This window comes from Cervus elaphus, chromosome X (genome assembly GCF_910594005.1).
Source record: "Cervus elaphus chromosome X, mCerEla1.1, whole genome shotgun sequence".
Taxonomy (NCBI): Eukaryota; Metazoa; Chordata; class Mammalia; order Artiodactyla; family Cervidae; genus Cervus; species Cervus elaphus.
This window is the reverse complement of record NC_057848.1, coordinates 76,565,722-76,587,286: the sequence shown is the minus strand read 5'-3', so window position 1 is coordinate 76,587,286 and position 21,565 is coordinate 76,565,722. Positions and strand designations below refer to the sequence as shown.

At 35.0% G+C, this 21,565-nt stretch overlaps 1 protein-coding gene across 1 annotated transcript in view; it reads left to right on the top strand.

Moving 5' to 3' along the window:
- GABRA3 (gamma-aminobutyric acid type A receptor subunit alpha3) overlaps positions 1-21,565 on the top strand; it is a 228,850-nt gene that overhangs the window by 7,575 nt on the left and 199,710 nt on the right. The window lies entirely within an intron of this gene.

Genomic DNA, 21,565 nt, shown 5'->3' with positions numbered 1-21,565 from the left:
AGCATAAAATAACTTTTTAAAATAGTACAAGAGAAGCTCATATGACATATATTTTGAGTATCTTCTACTTGAGATACTTCAATTTTCAGTATCATCCTTAACACACAGTGTCCAAATCTGGACCCTGTACTCAAGGCATGGTTGACAAGTGCCATTTAAAAACATTTTGCACATTTATTAATCTACCTTGAGGCTATAAAATCTGCCTTTAAACAGATTTTTTCCAGATATAAAAGTAAAACAGCCTCACAATAGAAAATTTGGAAAATGGAGAGAAGCTAATACAAATCACCTCTGAATACCTAGCCCAAAGATAACTTGTTCTACTTCCTTCCAGATGTTTCCATCTTTCCATGATTGAGATCATACCTTATATTCTATTTAATATGTGATATCTCCATTGGTATCATATTGTGAGCATTCCCCATGTGATTCAGCAGCCTTCAAACAATTTCTAACAGCTACTGTACATAATTTTCAGTTTTACAATTAATACCAAAATTATTTGAGATCCTATATTGTTCATTTAAATTATTTTCACTTGTAAGTTATCATAAATAACTTTGCAATGTATATACCCTTATACATAAATCTTTGCTTCTTTGAACCTTGCCCCATTCAGGTTTTTATTCAATGTCACCTCGATGAGGTCTTCTGTAACAACTGTAACATAAAAATGAAAACTCTTCTCCCTTAACACTTACTATTTTCCTTTCTTGCCTTATATTTTCTCTCTGGTCTGTATCATCAGCTAACAGACTAGATATTTTATGTATTTGCTACCTGAATCCTTGTATTAAAAGGTAAGCCTGTCAAGAACGGGGATTATTTTTTTCTATTTTGCTTATTGTTTTATCTCCCAGTACCTTGATCAATGGCTGACACATTATAGATTCTTATTAAATATTTGTTGATTGGATGATTTTTCTGAAGATGGGTTTTTATGAAGGCATTACTGTGCCTAAGTTCAGTTCAGTTGCTCAGTTGTGTCTGAGTCTTTGTGCCTAAGGATATTACATTTTCAAAGGTTCTTGGCATAAGTGTGAAGTTGTCCTACTGTATAAGATGGCCAATTTCTCCTAGTAATCCTATGCCAGTACTGGGTATTGTTATTCTTTTTTTTTTTAATTGGAGGCTAATTACTTTACAATATTGTGGTGGCTTTTGCCATGCACTCACATGTTTAAATTCTTTGCCAATCTGATAGAGGCAAAACAGTATCCTACAATTTTAATGTTTCTTTTATTATAGTTAGCATGGATACTTTCTTGTGTTTCCTGGTCACTTTTGTTTCCTTCCTATAAACGTGTATTGATGACCTATATGCATTTTTCTTTTGAGAACTTAAGTGTTTTTTATTCACTTGTGGGGACAATGTGTGCATTTAGTAGACATTAGATCTTTCTTCTGTGGTATATGTGGACTATATTTTCCAGATTGTGTTTTAATTTAACTTTAATGTACAGATTAACTTTTATGTAATTATTCATGCCCCTGTCTCTTTTCATTTGTAATTTTTTCTGATAAGTTAATATTTAAGAAGTTTTTCCTTATCAAAAATGGGATAAGTGTTTGAATGGATTATGTTTTCATTTTTATTGCTTATGTTTAATTGTTTAATCCCCCTGGAATTTATTGTGGTGTGAGGTAGTTTTCAAAATTGTTTTTCTCTTCAATGGTTTCACAGTACCAAATATTGAATAAATCATTCTTTCCCACCATTCTGTGATGCCATATTATATACATGTATATAATACAAATTATTATATTTAGTATGTTCTCTTTGGGTTTTTTCTGTTTTCCATTTCTTCCAGTTTGTCTCTTCTTGATCTAGTTGCAAAGTTTAAATCTTCTTGCAGTTGCAGTTTTTATTACCTCAGCTCTCCTACTTACTGTGTGGTCTTTAAACCTTAATTTGTATAACTATATAGAGTGTATAGGGGCTTTCCAAGTGGCTCAGTGGGTAAAGAATCCACTTGCAATGCAGGAGATGCAAGTTTGATCCCTGGATTGGCAAGATTCTCTGGAGGAGGGCACAGCAACCCACTCCAGTATTCTTGCCTGAAGAATCCCATGGACAGAGGAGCCTGGTGAGCTATAGCTTATAGGGTTATATAGAGTCAGACATGACTGAAGCAGCTTAGCAGGCATGCATAGAGAGTATATAATAGCAGTAATATCTATTTTATGTTTTTGATTTTATGAACTGGATCTCTCATTATTTCTAATAATTGATTATGACTGGCATACAAAGAAAATGTTATTAATAATTTTAACTTTCATTCCTTCCATTTAACTCAAATTTATTATTATAAATTTTGTTTACATGTTTATTTTCTTCTATTTTTTAACTTTGAAGAATTTAAAATATTGACAAGGAGACTCAGAAGTATGTAAAACAATGAGCAAATAACCACATATATGCTTGCTCAGAATGAACAAGTGTTATTAGCATTTTGTTATTTCTTGTTCAGATATGTCTTAATGAAATAAAACATTACAGATAAACTTTATCTTCCCTTTGAGTCTAGGCCCAGATTCATTTTTTCCCATATTCTTTCAAAATATAACATGCAGAGCCACCCACATTTGCTTATTTTTTGTTTGGTCACTTTCTACTAACTGATTTGTAAAAGAGTTCTTTTTATATTCTGGATACTAATTATTTGTCAGTTATTTATGTTGCATATATCTGCTTCTAATATGTCACCTTGGCTTTCTGTTTTGTTTATGGGGTCCTATTTAGTATAGAAATTTTAGATTTTCAGTATAAATTTATGAATTTTTTCCTTCATTAATTGTTATTTTTGTGTCATATTTAAGAAGTATTTTCTTATTCCATCAACATAAGACTTTCTCCAAATTTTCTTTAAAATTTAAAACATTTTGCTTTACTTTTTAAGAACATCTGGATTTTTTTACATGTGATGTGAAATATGTCAATTCTTTTCTATGTCAAATATCATTTATTAATTTATACACAACTGATTTACAATGCAAAGTCCATCATATAACCTAATTTCCATAGATGCTTGCATTTATTTCTGGGCTGTCTATATGCTCTATTAATCCATTTGTGTACACTTGTGCTGTTTTAATTATGAATGCTTTATATCACTCTTGATTATTTTGTAAGATCAAGTTATTTTTCATTCTCTGAAGTTACCCACACCCACACCATTTTTCTTGTTCTTTCTGAATTGTCTTGATTATTTTTGGCCTTTTATTCCCTTTAACTCAATTTTTAAAATAAGATTGTCAAATTCCAATTTTCTTTGATAAAGAAAATCTCTTTATCAAAAATATGACAATTCTGCTCCAATTCATTCTACATATTCAATAAAATTGCAAGAAAAATCAGCATGATTTTATTGGAATTTGACAATCATTTTAAAAATTAAGTTAAAGGGAATAAAGGGCCAAAAATAATCAAGACAATTCAGAAAGAACAAGAAAAATGGGGTGGGTGTGGGTAACTGCAGAGAATGAAAAATAATTAGAGTATATATAATCAGAGTATAATAATACTCTGACCAACCTAGACAGCATATTGAAAAGCAGAGACATTACTTTGCCAACAAAGGTCCATCTAGTCAAGACTATGGTTTTTCCAGTGATAATGTATGGATGTCAGAGTTGGACTATGAAGAAAGCTGAGCACCGAAGAATTGATGCTTTTGAACTGTGGTATTGGAGAAGACTCTTGAGAGTCCCTTGGACTGCAAGGAGATCCAACCAGTTCATTCTAAAGGAAATCAGTCCTGAATATTCACTGGAAGGACTGATGCTGAAGCTGAAACTCCAATACTTGGGCCACCTCATGCAAAGAACTGACTCATTGGAAAAGTCCCTGATGCTGGGAAAGACTGAAGGCAGGAGGAGAAGAGGATGACAGAGGATGAGATGGTTGCATGGCATCACCAACTCGATGGACATGAGTTTGAGCAAGCTCCAGGAGTGGTGATGGACAGGGAGGCCTGGCATGCTGTGGTTCATGGGGTCGCAAAGAGTCGGATGTGACTGAGTGACTGAGTTGAACTGAACTGAACTGAATAATACTCTTATGTATAAGATATATTCCTAGGCATCTTCAATTTTTTACTCAAATTTATTAAAACATACATCTCATGAAATAAAATGTACCCTTGAGAGTACACATTTCAAAATTTCGACAGATGTATATAATCATATAACCACGACCACCACTGCAATAAAGATACGGAAAATTTCCCTCCCCTCAAAAAGGTCACTTGTGCCTGTTTGCAGTCAGTTATCTGGGAAAGAATTTATCTGTCTTTATAATTTTGCTTCTTCTGTAATATATAAATGGAGTCATATAGTATGTAGCCTTTTGTATCTGGCTTCTTTCACTTAGCACATGTTTTTATGATTCATCTACATAATTGTATCAACAGTTTGTTCTTTCCTATTGTTTCATTAAAATGTTTATTTATTTATTTGTCTGTGCCAGGTCTTAGTTGTGGGATGTGGGATCTAGTTCCCTGATCAAAGATCAAACCTGGGTCCCCTGCATTGGGAGCACAGAGTCTTAGACACTGGACTACCAGGGAAGCCCCTATTTATTATTGTTGAGTAGTATATTTATTCATTAGTTGATGGACGTTTGGGTGTTTTCCACTTTTTTGCTATTATAAGTAATTCTGTTATAAATGTTCTTATACAAGTTTTTGTTTGCACATATATTTGCATTGAAATTCTCTGTGAGGAGAATATATAGCAATTGAATGTCTGCTGTTATAAGATGCTGTCAAACTGTTCTCCAAAGTAGCTATTCCATTTTGTATTCCTACTAGCAGCGTATGAGAGTCCTGGTTGCTCAACATCTCCACCTACACTTGGCATTTTCAGTGTTTTTTTAATTATTAAACTTAAGTGTTAGAGAAGTTTTAGATATACAAAAAAAACTGAAGAGAAAGTATGGAGAGTTACTTTATCTGTTCCCCTTCAGTTTCCTCTACTACTGATATTTTGCATTACTATGGCACATTTGTTAAAACTGATGAACTAATATTGATATAATCATGAACTAAAGTCCATAGTGCTGAATTTGGGTTCATTCTTTGTGTCCTACAGTTATATGAGTTTTATCAAGTGTATGCCATGTGTTAATCATTATAGTATACAGAATATTTTACCACCCTGCGTATACTCTGTGTTCTATCTATCCCTCCCTCTCTCCTGAACCCCTAGCAACCACTGATATTTTTACTGTCTCTTTACTGTTGCTTTTTCCAGAATGTCATACAGTTGGAATCTTACAGTATGTAGCCTTTTCAGACTGGCTTCTTTCACTTAGTAACGTGTATTTAAGGATCTTCCATGTATTTTCAAGGTTTTATAGCTCATTTCTTTTTATTGACAAATAATAGTCCATTGGCCAGATGTAGCACAGTCTTTTATTCCCATTTACTATAGAAGGACATTGTGGTTGCTTCCAAGTTTTGGCAATTATGAATGAAGCTGCTATAAACATTCATGTGTAGGTTTTTGTGCAGATAATGTTTTCAGCTCATTTGGGTAAATACTAAGGCACACAATTGCTGGATCACATGGTTAGACTATGTTTAGCTTTGTAGGAAACTGCCAAACTGTCTTCCAACGTGGCTGCACCATTTTGCATTCCCACCAGCAATGAGTGAGTGTTCTTGTCGCTCCATATTTTCATCAGCAATTGTTGTCAGTGTTTTGGAATTTAGTTGCTCTAATAGATTTGTAGTGGCATCTCATTGTTGTTTTACTTTGCAATCCCCTAATGACATATGAGTTGAATATCTTTTCATATGCATATTTGCTATTCATATATTATATAGTCTTTGCCCAGGTGTCTCTTCAGATCTTTTGCCTATTTTTAACTGAGTTACTTATTTTCTTATTTTAGAATTTTAAGAGTTCTTAGAATATTTTGGGCACAAATTCTTTACATATATATGTTTTTGCAAACATTTTCTCCCAGTCTATCTTGTGTTTCCATTCTCTTAACAATGCCTTTCTCAGAGCAAGCATTTTTTTATTTTAATGAAATCTAATTTATCATTTTTTTCTTTCATGGATTGTGCTTTTGGTATGAAATCTAAAAACTCATCACCAAGAACAAGGTCACCTAGATTTTCTCCTGTGTTATCTTCTAGAAGTTTTATAGTTTTGCATTTTGCATTTATGTGTGTGATCCATATTGGTATAAAGTCTGGGTCTAGATTCATTTTTGTATTTGTGGATATCCAGTTGCCCAGCACCATTTATTAAAAAGAGTTTTCTTTTTCCAATGAATTGCCTTTGCTCCTTTGTTGAAGATCATTTGACTATATTTGTGGATCTATTTCTGGGCTTTCTATTCTTTTCCATTGATCTATTTCTGTGTTCTTTCACCAATACCAAACTCTCTTGATTACAATAACTTTATAGTAATTCTTGCCATTGTGTAGTGTTAGTCCTTTAGTTGTATTCCTCTTCTTCAGTTTTGCTTGATTATTCTGGGTCTTTTCCCTTTCCATAAAAACTTTAGAATTAGTTTGTTGTGATCCACAAAAATCTTGGTGGGATTTTGATTGTGGTGTTTGTGCTTAGTCTCTCAGTGTGTCCGACTCTTTGCAACCCATGGACTGTAGCTTGCCAGGCTCCTCCATCCATGGGAATTCTCCAGGCAAGAATACTGGAATGGGTTGCCATGCCCTACTCCATAAAATCTTAACCCAGGGATCGAACCCAGGTCTCCCACACTGCAGGTGGGTTCTTTACCATCTGAAGGGAAGTCCAGTAGTTTTAATTGGAATTGTGCCAAATCTGTAGATCAAGTTGGCAAGAACAGAATCTAATAGTATTATATCTTCATATCCATGAATATGAAATATCTCTCCATTTATTTAGATCTTCTTGATTTCTTTCATCAAAGTTTTATAATTTCCTCATATAGATCTTACATATTTTTTTAAAAAAAGTTATATGTATTTCATCTTTTGGTACTAATTTCAATAGTGCTGTTTTTAATTTGAAATTTCAGTTGTTCATTGCTGGTATATAAGAAAGTAATTGACTTCTGTATATTAACTTTTTATTTTGGCTCATTTTATTTTAGCCGAGTGAATGAATAGTGGTAGCTCACTGTGGTTTAATTTGCAGAACTCTGTGACTCATGATGGGCTTTCCAGGTGGCGCTAGTGGTAAAGAACCTGCCTACCAATGCAGGAGATTAAGAGACGTGGGTTCAGTTCCTACGTTGGGAAGATACCCTGGAAGAGAGCATGGCAATCCACTCTAGTATTGTTGCCTGGAGAATCCCATGGACAGAGGAGCCTGGAGGGCTATGGTCCTTAGGGTTGCAAAGAGTTGGACACGACTGAGCGACAGCACAGTGCATGACCTTAATACTGAACATGTTCATATGCTTATTGGCCATCTCTGTATGTTCTTTGGAGAAATGTCCATGAAAATCGGGATGTTTGTACTCCTATTATTGAGTTGTATATATATATATATACACATATATATATGTTTAAAAATATGTTTTGAAAATATTTTCTCCCGTTATGTGACCTTTTAAATTTTTCTATGTAGGCTCTCTATATGACTTTGGCTTTTTGTATTCTGAGAAGTCTTTGCCTTAACTAGATTCATAATGATCCTTTCATTTGTTTTCTTCCAGAATTTTATAGTTTCAGTTCTTTGATTTATGTCTTTGATACATGTTTAGATGACTTTTGTCTTTGGAGCAAGGGTAAAGTTTGTTTTTTTAGTTTTCAGTATATAGGTTTGAATATATTTTATTAACTTTCTTCTAAGTATTATATTTTATCATATATAAATGATATAAAATTTTAAACATTTTTAGTATTTATTTAACTGTAGTTGATTTATAATATTGTGTAGGTTTCAGATACACAGTTTCAAATTCTTTTCTATTATAGGCTTTATTACAAGATACTGAATATAGTTCCATGTGCTATATAGTAAATCTTTGGTGTTTATCCATTTTATACATTGTGGTGTGTATCTGTTAATCCCATATGCCTAACTTATCCCCCTCTCCCCTTTCCCCTTTGGTAGCCATAAGTTTGTTTTCTATGCCTGTGAATCTGTTTCTGTTTTGTAAATAACTTCTTTAGTATCATAGTTTAGATTCTACATGTAAGTGATATAATATGATATTTGTCTTTCTCTATCTGACTTATTTCACTTAGCATGCTAATCTCTAGATTCATCTATGTTGCTGCAAGTGGCATTGTTTCATTCTTTTTTATGGCTGAGTAGCATTCCAATGTGTATATATACTACATATTATTTATCCATTCATTTATTGATGGAAATTTAGGTTGCTTCCATGTCTTGGCTGTTGCAAATATTGCTGCTGTGAACACTGGGGTGAATGCATCATTTTGAATTAGAGTTTTCTCTAGATATATGCCAAGGAGTGGGATTGTGGAATCTAATGGTAGCTCTGTTTTTAGTTTTTAGGGACCCTCCATACTGCTTTCCATAGTGGCTGCACCAATTTACATTCCCACCAACAGTGTAGGAAGATCCGTTTTCTCTACACCCGCTGCAGCATTTATTCTTTGCAAACTTCTGATGATGGCCCCACATTCTCACCCATGTCAGGTGATACCTCATTGTAGTTTTGATTTGCATTTCTCTAATAAGAAGCAATGTGGAACATCTTTTCATATGACTGTTAGCCATCTGTATATCTTCTTTGGAGAAAGGTCTATTTAGGTTTCCTGTCCAGTTTTTGATTGGATTGTTTGTTTTGTTTGTTTGATATTGAGTTGTATGTGCTGTTGTATATTTTGGAAATTAAGCCCTTGTTGGTCTCATCATTTGAAAATAGTTTCTCCCAATCCATAGATTGTCTTTTTGTTTTCTCTATGGTTTATTTTGCTCTGCAAAAGCTTTTAAATTTGGTTAGCTCCCATTTGTTTATTTTTTGTTTTATTTCTTTTGCCTTGGGAAACTGACCTAAGAAAATATTGCTATGATTTATGTCCAAGAATGTTTTGCCTATGTCTTCTTCAAGAAGTTTTATGGTGTTATGCCTTATATTTAAATTTTTAAGCCATTTTGAGTTTATTTCTGTGTATATTCTGACAGAGTGTTATAACTTCATTGATTTACATGTGGCTGTCCAGCTTTCCCAATATCACTTGCTGAAGAAACTGTCTTTTCTCCATTTTATGTTCTTGCCTCCTTTGTTGAAGATTGACCATAGGTATTTGGGTTTATTTCTGGATTTTCTATTCTGCTCCATTAATCTGTATGTCTATTTTTGTACCAGTGCCATGCTATAGTATTGTCTAAAGTCTGGGAGGTTTATGCCTCCCATTTTGTTCTTTCTCTTCAGAATTATTTTGACAATTCTCGGTCTTTTGTGCTTCCATATAGATTTTATAATTATTTGTTCTAACTCTGTGAAAAATGTCATGGGTAATTTGATAAGGATAATATTAAATCTATAGATTGCTTTGGGTAGTATGGCCATTTTAACAACATTAATTCTCCCAAACCAAGGTCATCAGATATCTTTTCTTTTTTTGTATCATCTTCAATTTCCTTCCTGTGTTTTGTAGTTCTCAGCATATAGGTCTTTCACATTCCTGGTTAGATTCCTCCCTAGGTATTTTTTTGACATGATTTTAAATAGGATTATTAGTTTTAACTTTCTCTTTCTGATTTCATTGTTAGTGTAAATAAATGCAACAGATTTATGTATATTAATCTTGTATCCTGCTAACTTACTGAATTAATTTATTAGTTCTAATAGCTTTTGTGTGGAGTCTTTAGGGTTTTATGGACTTCCCTGGTAGCTCAGACAGTAAAGAATCTGCCTGCAATGCAGGAGACCCAGGTTCATCCCTGGGTCGGGAAAATCCCCTGGAGAAAGAAATGGTTAACCACTCCAGTATACTTGCCCGGAGAATTCTATGGACAGAGGAGCCTCGCAGGCTACAATCCATGGGGTCACAAAGAGTCAGTGTATAGGACATCATGTCATCTGCATACAAAGACAATTTTACCTCTTCTCTTCCAATTTGGATACTATTTATTTCTTTTTCTTATTTGATTGCTGTGACTGACTTCCAATACTATGTTGAAAAGAAGTGGTAAGAGTGGGCATCCTTATCTTATTCCGGCATTTAGCAAGTACGCTTTCAGCTTTTCACTATTATACTGACTGTGGGTTTGTCATAAATGACTTTTATTATGTTGAGATATGTTTACTCTATACTCATTTTGGTGAGAATTTTAATCATGAATGAATGTTGAGTTTTGTCAAATGCTTTTTCTGCATCTATTGAGATAATCATGTGGTTTTTGTCTTTTCTTTTGTTAATGTGGTATATCACATAGATTGATTTGGCTATGTTGAACCATTCTTATGACCCTGAAATAAATCCAACTTGATCATGATATGTGATACTTTTTATGTATTGTTTGATTCAATTTGCTAGTATTTTGCTGACAATTTTTGTATTTATGTTCATCAAAGATATTGGCCTGTAAAATTGTGTTTTGGTAGTGTCTGGTTTTGGTGTCAGGGTGATGGTGGCTTCATAGAATGTCTTTGGGAGTGTCCCTTCCTCTTCGATCTTTTGGAAGAGTTTGAGAAGGTTTGGAATGAGTTATTCTTTGTATGTTTGATAGAATTCCCCATGAGGCCATCTGATCCTTTTGTTTGCAGGGAATTATTTATTTATTATTTTTGTTTTAACAAATTCTATTTCACCTCCAGTGATAGATCTGTTTAAATGATCTGTTTCTTCTTGACTCAGTTTTGGCAGGCTGTCTGTTTGTAGAAACCTGTCCATTTACTCTAGGATGCCTAATTTGTTGTCATGTAACTGTTTTTTTCTCAAGATTTTTTTTTTGAATTTTTGTGATATTGGTTTTATTTTCTCCACTTGAATTTCTTAATTTGTTTATTTGTGTCCTCTCTTTTCTTCTTGGTGAGCTTGGCCAGATGTTTGTTGATCTTATTTAACCTTGCAAGGAACCAGCTCTTGACTCGATTGATTTTTTTTATTGTTTTATTTTTAAAAATTTTTATTGGAGCATACTTGCTTTAAAATATTGTGTTAGTTTCTGCTGTACAGAAAAATGAATCAGTTATATGTATACATATATCCCCTCTTTTGTAGATTTCCTTCCTATTTAGGTCAACACAGAGCACTGAATACAGTTCCCTGTGCTATACAGTAGGTTCTCATTAATTATCTATTTTATACACTGTTATTCAGTCGCTAAGTCATGTCTGACCCCATGAACTGCAGCATACCAGGCTTCTATGTTCTTTACTGTCTCACGAGTTTGTTCAAACTCACATCCATTGAGACAGTGATACCATCCAACCATCACATCCTCTGTCATCCCCTTCTCCTTTTGCCCTCAATTTTCCCCATCATCAGAGTCTTTTCCAGTGAGTCAGCTCTTCTCATCAGGTGGCCAAAGTATTGGAGCTTCAGCTTCAGCATCAGTCCTTCCAATGAATGATCAAGGTTGATTTACCTTAGGATTGACTGGTTTATACATAGTAATGTATACATGTCAATCCCGGTCTACTAATTCATCCCCCCTCCTTGGTATCCATCCATTTGTTCTCTACATCTCTATCTCTATTTCTGCTTTTAAAGTAAGTTCATCTAGATTCCATATACAAGTGATATTATATTAGTTTTTCTCTTTCTGACTTACTTTACTCTATATGACACTCTCCAGGTATATCTATGCCTCAGCAAATGGCACTATTTTGTTTCTTCTTAATGGCTGAGTAATATTCCATTGTATATATGTACCACATCTTCTTTATCCATTCCTCTTTTGATGGGCATTTAGGTTGCTTCTATGTCCTAGATATTGTAAATATGTTGCAATGAATATTGGGGTGTTTGAATCTTTTTGAATTATGGTTTTCTCTGGGTATATGCCCAAGAGGGGGATTGCTGGGTCATATAGTAGTCCTATTTTTAGTTTTATGAGGAACCTCCATACTGTTCTTCATAGTGGCTCTACCAATTTATATTCCCACCAACATTGTAGGAGGGTTCCCTTTTCTCCACATCCTCTCGAACATTTATTGTTTTATAGATTTTTTTTTTGACGATGGCCATTCTGATTGGTGTGAGATGATACATCATTGCAGTTTTGATTTCTCTAATAATTTGTGATGCTCAGCATCTTTTCATGTGTTTCTTCTTTGGAGAAATGTCTATTTAGGTCTTCCACTCATTTTTTCATTGTTTTGTTTTTTTTTTTTAAATTGAGTTTCATGAGCTGTTTGTATATTTTGGATATTAATATTGTTATTTTTTGTTTCTATTTTATTTATTTATTCTCTGATCTTTATTATTTCCTTCCTTCTGCTGACCTGAGGTTTTGTTTGTTCTTTTTCTAATTCTTTTAAGTGGTAGATTAGGTTGTTATTTGAAGTTTTTCTCATTTTTTGAGGAAGGCCTGTATCACTATGAATCTCTAAGGACCTCTTTTGCTGCATCCCATAAATTTTATATACTTATGTTTTTAATGTTGTTTGTCTCAAGGTATTTTTTAAAAATTTCCCCCTTGATTTCATCATTAACCTATTGGGTTTTTAGTAGCATGTTGTTTAGTCTCCATGTAATTGTATATTTTCTCATTTTTCTTTCTGTGATTGATTTCTAGTTTCAGGCCACTGTAGTCAGAGAAGATGTTTGAAATAATTTCCATTCTCTTAAATTTGTTAAGGCTTGTTTTGCTCCCTAGTATATGTCAGTAGAGTGTTAAAATCTACTATTATTGTGTTCCCATAAATTTCTCCTTTTATGTCTGTTAGTATTTGTTTTATGTATTTGGGTGCTCCTATACTGGGAGAATATATGTTAATGATTATAATATCCTCTTCTTGTATTGATCCTTTTATCATCATGTAGTGCATTTCTTTGTCTTTGTGGGCTTTGTTTTAAAGTCTGTTTTGTCTCATATGAGTATTGCTACCTCCACTTTCATGTCATTTCCATTTACTTGAAATAATCTTTTTCCATTCCCTCACTTTAAATCTATGCCTGTATTTTGCCCTAAAGTGTCTCTTTTAGGCAACATACTGTAGGTTCGTTTGTTGTTGTTGTTGTTGTTTTTAATCCAGTCTGCCACTGTTTGTCTTTTGATTGGATCATTTAGTCCATTGACATTTAAAGTAATTACTGATATGTATGTATTTTATGACTATTTTAAACCTTGTTTTCCAGTTGAGTTTGTATTTCTTCTTTGTTCCTTCTTTTTATTTTTCCTTTTATGGTTTGATTACTTTCTTTTGTATTATACTTGAGTTATTTTCTTACTGATTTTTCTGAGTCTATTATATGTGTCTGATTTGTGGTTACCCTGGTTATCAAGTATGTTAACCTATAACTATATCTATTTGCTTTAGACTGGTAGTCATGTAAGCTTAAACATATTCTAAAAAATATACATTTTCCTATTCTCCTCCCCCACATTTTGTGATTTTGATGTCCTGTTTTAAATCTTTATGTTTATCCTTTTGTTGATAATTGTAATTATAATTGCTTTCACATTTTTTTGACTTTTTAAGCCTATGTACTGGCTTATTTAAGTAATCTTCAATCCTTTTATATATTTGCCTTTACTGTTGTGATAGTCCCTTTTTTTTTTCTTTTTTTGTTGTGTGATAGTCCCTTTCTATAGAGTCATACTTCTTTTCTATTTTGAAAAGACCTTTCAATATTTCTTTTAGGATAAGTTTAGTGTTGCTGTATTGTTTTAGTTTTTTGCTTGCCTGAGAAATTCTTTCTCCTTCTTTTCTAAATGATAATCATGCTGGGCAGTGTATCCTAGGTTGCAGGTTTTTCCATTTCAGGACTTTGAATATATCTTGCCACTCCCTTCTGGCCTGCAAAGTTTCTGCAGAGGAATCAGCTGGTAACCTTATGTTGTTGTCATTGATTAGTCACTAAATCATCTCCAACTCTTGCAACCCCATGAACTGTGGCCCACCCAGCTACTCTGTCCATGGGATTTTCCAGGCAAGAATACTGATGTGGGTTGCCATTTCCTTCTCTAGGGGATCTTCCTGACCCAGGGGTTGAACCTGTGTCTCTGGTGTTGGCAGGTGAATTCTTACCACTGAGCCACCAGGAAAGTACTAACAACTTTATGGGGATTCCCTTTTAACTGATTGATTGTTTTTCTTTCACTGCCTTTAGAGTCTTCTCTTTATCTTGAACTTTGCCACTTTCATTTTTTTTTGTTTTGTTTTAATTAATTAATTAATTTTACTTCACAACATTGTATTGGTTTTGCCATACATTGACTTGAATCCTCCATGGGTGTACATGTGTTCCCCATCCTGAGCCCCCCTTCCACCTCTCTCCCCATCCCATCCCTCTGAGTCATCCCAGTGCACCAGCCCCGAGCATCCTGTATCATGAATCGAACCTGGACTGGCGATTCGTTTCACATATGATAATTTACATGTTTCAAAGCCATTCTCCCATATCATCCCGCCGCGCCCTCTCCCACTGAGTCCAAAAGACTGTTCAATACATCTGTGTCTCTTTTGCTGTCTCGCATACAGGGTTATCGTTACCATCTTTCTAAATTCCATATATATGCATTAGTATACTGTATTGGTGTTTTTCTTTCTGGCTTACTTCACTCTGTATAATAGGCTCCAGTTTCATCCACCTCGTTAGAACTGATTCAAATGTATTCTTTTTAATGGCTGAGTAATATTCCATGGTGTATATGTACCATAGCTTTCTTATCCATTTGCCTGCTGGTGGACATCTAGGTTACTTCCATGTCCTGGCTATTATAAACAGTGCTCTGATGAACATTGGGGTACACGTGTCTCTTTCAGATCTGGTTTCCTCAGTGTGTATGCCCAGAAGTGGGATTGCTGGGTCATATGGCAGTTTTATTTCCAGTTTTTTAAGGAATCTCCACACTGTTCTCCATAGTGGTTGTACTAGTTTGCATTCCCACCAACAGTATAAGAGGGTTCCCTTTTCTCCACACCCTCTCCAGCATTTATTGCTTGTAGACTTTTGGATAGCAGCCATTCAGACTGGCGTGTAGTGGTACCTCGTTGTGGTTTTGATTTGCATTTCTCTGATAATGAGTGATGTTGAGCATCTTTTCATGTGTGTGTTAGCCATCTGTATGTCTTCTTTGGAGAAATGTCTGTTTAGTTCTTTGGCCCATTTTTTGATTGGGTCTTTTATTTTTCTGGAATTGAGCTGCAGGAGGTGCTTGTATATTTTTGAGATTAATTCTTTGTTGCTTCATTTGCTATTATTTTCTCCCATTCTGAAGGCTGTCTTTTCACCCTGCTTATAGTTTCCTTTGTTGTGCAGGAGCTTTTAAGTTTAATTAGGTCCCATTTGTTTATTTTTGCTTTTATTTCCAATATTCTGGGAGGTGGTTCATAGAGGATCCTGCTGTGGTTTATATTGGAGAGTTATTTGCCTATGTTTTCCTCTAGGAGTTTAATAGTTTCTGGTCTTACATTTAGATCTTTAATCCATTTTGACTTTATTTTTGTGTATGGTGTTAGAAAGTGTTCTAGTTTCATTCTTTTACAAGTGGTTGACCAGTTTTCCCAGCACCACTTGTTAAAGAGATTGTCTTTTCTCCATTGTATATTCTTGCCACTTTAATTTTGATAAATCTCAGGGTGGGTCTGTTTGGGTTCATCTTGTTGGGGAGCCTTTGTACTTCCTATTCCTGGATATCTGTTTCCTTTTTAGGTTTGGGAAGTTTGCAGCCATAATTTCTTCAAATACATTTTTTATTCCCTTTTCTCTTTCTTTACCTCCTGGTATCAGTACTAGTCCCTCATCCTGCTTGGCAGCAAGTCAGCCCATGCACATTCCTTTAGGCAAATTCCAGGCCCCTGCACCTCCCTATACGTGGGTAATCTACCAGCCAGTGAAGGAGGTTCCCAAGGTGAGCTAATCTCTTTCCTCATTCTTGGCTTTTTCTTAGGGGTGCAGGTCTCATCTTCATTTTCTTCATTTCCTTTTTTTTTTCTCCTTTAGTCCTGCCTGGTTATGTGAGGTTCTTTCTTGCAGCTTTAGTTGCATGAGATCTTCTGCCCACTTTCAGTTGGTATTCTGTGAGAACTGTTCCAGATTTAGATGTATTTTTGATGTACTTGTGGGGGAGGGGAACTCTATGTTCTTCTACTCTGCCATCTTGAACTCCTCCCTGACAATTTTTCAACATTTATTGTTAGTATACATAAATATAGTTCATTTTTATATATTGACTTTGTATCATGTGACCTTAAAAGACTCAATTATTCTAGTAGCTTTTTTTTTTTTTTAAGAATTTTGGGATTTTCTATGTAGACGATTATGTTATCTAGGAATAATGACAGTTTTATTTCCTCTTTTTCTAATTTGTATACATTTTCTTATTTTGTTTTGTTTTTTGCTGTATTTGAACTGGATAGGACCTCTAGTAGAATGTTGAATTGAAGCAGTCAGAGCAGATCTCCTTGCCTTGCTCCTGATTTTATTGGGGGAAATATTCAGCCATTTACCATGGCTGTGAAGTCAGTTTTAGATTTTTCTTACATGCCATTTATAAATTTGAGATCAATAGTTTGCTAATGGATTTTATGATGAATATATGCTGGATTTTTTCAAATGGCTTTTCTGTATTGATTGAAGTAATCATTTAAAGTTTGTTGATATGGTGAAAAGTGAAATTGGTAGTCACTCAGTTGTATACAACTCTTTGCAACCCCATGGACTGTAACCCACCAGGCTCCTCTGTCCATGGGGTTTCCCAGGTAAGAATACTAGAGTGTGCTACCATTTCCTTCTCCAGGGGATATTCCCAACCGAGGAATCGAACCCAAGTATCCTGCATAGCAAGTAGATTCTTTACTGTCTGGGCCACCAGGGAAGCCCCGAGTGTTAGTTTTCTATTGCTGAATTATAAATTACCAAATACTTAATGGGTCAAAACAACACAAATTTATCTTCTTACAATTCTGGAAATTTTCCTGGGCTAAAATCAAGGTGTTTGCAAGGCTGTGTTCCATTCTGGAGAGTCTGGGAGAGTATTAATTTCCTTGCATTTTCCAGCTTCTGAAGGCCACTACATTCCTTGGTTCATGGCCCCTTCCTTCCTCTTAAAATCAGCAATGTCTTTTTTACATTGTATTACTCTGACCCTGACTCTTCTGCCTCCTGCTTCTACTTTTAAGAACCCTTGTGATTATATTGGACCCACCCGGATAATCTACCTATTTTAAAGACAGCTAATTAGCAACCTTAATTCCATCTGCTACCTTAATCCCACTTTGCTATGTAACCTAACACAGTCACAGGATGCACACATTTTTGTTTTGTTTTCCTTGGAATTATTATAATTTAAAAATATGCTTATTTGCCGTGTTATCACCACCAATCCAAGTTCACACTGTCAGTTGTCTACATTTCTTCTCAGTAATTCAGACATATATGATGTGGGTATGCTAAGTCACTTCAGTTGTGTCCAACTCTTAGTGACCCTATGGATAGTAGCCTGCCAGACTCTTCTGTCAATGGGATTCTCCAGGCAAGAATACTGGAGTGGGTTGCCATGCCCTTCTTTAGGGGATCTTCCCCACCCAGGAGTCGAACCCACATCTCTTATGTCTCCTGCATTGGCAGGTGGGTTCTTTACCACTAGCACCACTACTTTATTTTTATTATCGTCTTTAAATTGCTCCTTGACTTTTCTGTCCTACTACAGTCTAACTGGTTTCTCACTTGGCTTTGTTCACAACTGTCATCCTGGAATAATTTATTTCCCTCAGAAGGTTGTTCTACTCTCTTGTAGCTTCCAAAATCGCTGTTAAGAAGTATGAATCCATGCTGATTGCTGAACATGTATACTTTGTATCTCTTTCTCATATTCTTTCATCTCTAGTGTTCTGATGATGCTGTGTCTTCTTGTGGATCTATTTTCATCGACTGTGCTGAGGACTCCATTTGCTCTTCCATTCTGAGATTTTCTTTTTGAATTATTGTATTGGTGAAGTACTTCTTGCCACCCCCTCCCCCATCTCTATCTCTGTCTCTCCTTCCCTGCTACAATTTAAATGTTGGCTTTTCAAAGCTGGTTTTTATAATTTCTTAACATTTTTTTGTCTTCTATCTTCTTGTCTAATGTCTGTATTTCAGAAGATATCTTCAACATTATCAACCAGTCCCTCTACTGAGTGTTTTATTTCCTCTATCATGATTTTAATTTCTAATGTTTTTTAAGTCTATTCTTTGAATTTTCTTTTCTTACAGATACTTGTTCTTTCTTTTTCCTGAATGCAAAATCTTATCTGCTCTATCCAGTGATATTAATGACATAATTTTTGTGCCTTTTATCTTTAGAGTCTTTTCTCTTGAAACTTATTTTCATTTAAAACAGCTTTTTATTTTGTATTGAGATGTAGTTGATTAACAGTATTGTGGCAGTTTCAGGTGTGAAGCAAAGGGTTTCAGCCATGCATAATATGTACTCATTCTCTCCCAAATTCCCCTCCCATCAAGCCTGCCACATAACAGAGCAGAGTTTCCTGTGCTATACTATAGGCCCTTCTTGGTTGAAATTAATGTTTAAAAATATTTGTTTTGTTGTTTATATTTTATGTCAGAGGCTTTCTTCATGGGTCTTCTGTTCCTTGATTGTTTCCTTCTATTTGAAAACTGACTGGGGAATGCTAAGTGAGGAGGTTTAGTATCTGCTGAGGTTGTTTTGTTGAGAATTATGATGTCAAATTTTTCTGTCTTTTCTCTTCTACTGAGAAGATTCAACAGAAATTGATATTCTAAATGTCTTCCTTCAGTTCAGTTCAGTTCAGTTGCTCAGTCGTGTCTGACTCTTTGCGACCCCATGGACTGCAGCACGCCAGGCTTCCCTGTCCATCACCAACTCCCAGAACCTACTCAAACTCATGTCCATCATGTCAGTGATGCTATCCAACCATCTCATCCTTTGTCATCCCCTTCTCCTCTTGCCTTCAATCTTTCCCAGCATCAGGCTCTTTTCCAATGAATCAGCTCTTTGCATCAGGTGGCCAAAGTATTGGAGTTTCAGTTTCAACATCAGTCCTTCCAATGAACACCCAGGACTAATCTCCTTTAGGATTGACTGGTTGGATCTCCTTGCAGTCCAAGGGATTTTCAAGAGTATTCTCCAACACCACAGTTCAAAAGCATCAATTCTTCAGCGCTCAGCTTTCTTTATAGTCCAACTCTCACATCCACACATGACTACTGGAAAACCCATAGCTTTGACTAGATGGACCTTTGTTGGTAAAATAATGTCTCTGCTTTTTAATATGCTGTCTAGGTTGATCAAAGCTTTTCTTCCGAGGAGCAAGTATCTTTTAATTTCATGGCTGCAGTCACCATCTTCCTTGGAAGATACAAATCTAATTTCTTATATTCTGGATAGCACATAAGGTTGAAGGTGTCTTGTGAAATGTTGTTTTTTTTGTCATATCTCCCTGTATCTTTGTCTTTGTTGGTTTGTGAATTAAAATTAATCCTTTTACTCCCACTGTTAAGGCCTCAGAACAAAGCAAGAGCAAATGCTTATGTTTGGCTATTTTAATTGGAAGAACTCTTAGTATTTAAAAAAATATTATAGTTTATAAGTTCTTGTGTATTTCTGTATAGTTATTTCTTAATGGTTATTTTTTTTTTTCCTTTCAAAGTCAGTAGGTGGTAAACTCTTTTAGTTTAGTATGCATGCTAGTGGCTTTCTTGTGCCACCACTATTATACAATGGTTTAAATTTGTATAAGATTTTATTTATTTACTTATTTATTTGCAATCATCATTATTCTATACTCAACACTTTCTACCTCCGGAATCATGCCATTAGTCTTGGCTGGAGTTTCTAAGTCTGTTCTCTAGGTCTTTTGACTTCCCTTTTATTGTATCAATTTCTTTTGTCTCTCGGTGTTTCATTCTGAGTCTGTTTCTCAAATTTTTTCTTTGGCCATACCCAGTCGAGAGCTTATGCTGTCTTTTGAGCTTTTATTTCAGAGTTTACAGTCTTGATTTACAAGATTTCTATTTTTTTTTAATGTCTACCATTTTTGATTCACAACTTTTTAATAAACTGTTTTTCTTGCTTTTCATAACCTTAATCCTTCAGTTCTTTGTGGATGCTAGGCATTTATTTTCAAGTCCTTTTTCAAATTACATTATTTCTCTGAGACTATAACCTCATATTTGTTGAATTTCTTTACTGTTTTTTCGAGATTGCTTTTGTAGTGTTAGAATTTTAACTTGTTACAAGTTTACCATAAATAGGGAAAATCATAGTTATTCTGTCTGCTTTTCTTATTCCTTTTAATTCTTGCTGGATTATGTTTTATTTGCTCAGTCCCCAGTTCAGGACCAGTTCTTATGTTGGCAGATTGACCTATTGTTCCATGAAGATATCAAAGGTCTAATTTTCGAGCCAGTGGGTGGTGTGATGCAAGTCTTGGTTTGATTGCTATTTCTACTACTTCCTACCACTTTGGCAATACCCTAGTTGCCAAGCTGAGCTGCTACAGTCATCATAGCATATTAAAAGTCACTATGCATAGACAGGAAATGCCTTCCTCACCTCATGATTTCCTGTCATGACCTAACTTGACTATACTGCCATACATTCAATACTATTGGTTTATGTTACCCCCATAGGAGTTGAACTCCTGGATGCCTCTGTGTGTTTCTAGTAGGTAAGTGACTTTAGTCTCCTCTGTTGCTAAGTTTCTTTTTTTTTGTTTCAGCTCTATGATCATGTTCCTCTTTTTCTTTTATTTACTATTTTAAGCAATTATGGCTATGTTTTTATTTTAAAAGTATGTTTTGTGATTTAGCTGTCATTGCTATATTTTATGTTTAAAGCTTAGACAGGATGTTTTTCCCATGTGAACCTACATTGCTAACTTGATATGATGATCCCTTGGAATTTTTAGATGGCTTGTTGTTCAGTCACCACATCGTGGCTGAGTTTTTGTGACCTCATGGACTGCAGCATTCCAGGTGTCCCTATCTTCCCTTCACTATCTCCTGGAGTTTGCTCAAATTTATTTCCATTTAGATGTCTACTAATTTTCCCCCCCAAAAAAATAACTACTCACTGTTTGAGACCATGGTTATAAAGAGTTCTCACTGATTAGTTTTCCATCCTTAATCTGTAATCATAGATTCTAACATTCATATATCAGTATATGGGTATCACTTTCAGTTGTGAAGCAATGGAGGCATGGATCCACTCAGGTTGGGTGAGGCAAGCAGATATTTTTGACTGTGAAGGCAGGAACATTGTACTTGCCTAAAACTGGGGCCCCAGACTGATAGTAAAGAAATTTCTGTAGGACAGGTGGGCAGCAATGGTTGCCTCAGCAGGAGAGATTTTTGTGAAGCTAGGTGGAAGACAGACTAGGAATGTGAAAAAAGTCAGTCACCAGGTTCATGCTGGGAGAATGACAATCCTTGTCTTGTTCCTGATCTTAGAGGAAACGCCTTCAGTTTTTCACCATTGTATATGATGTTTGCTGGTTGGTCAT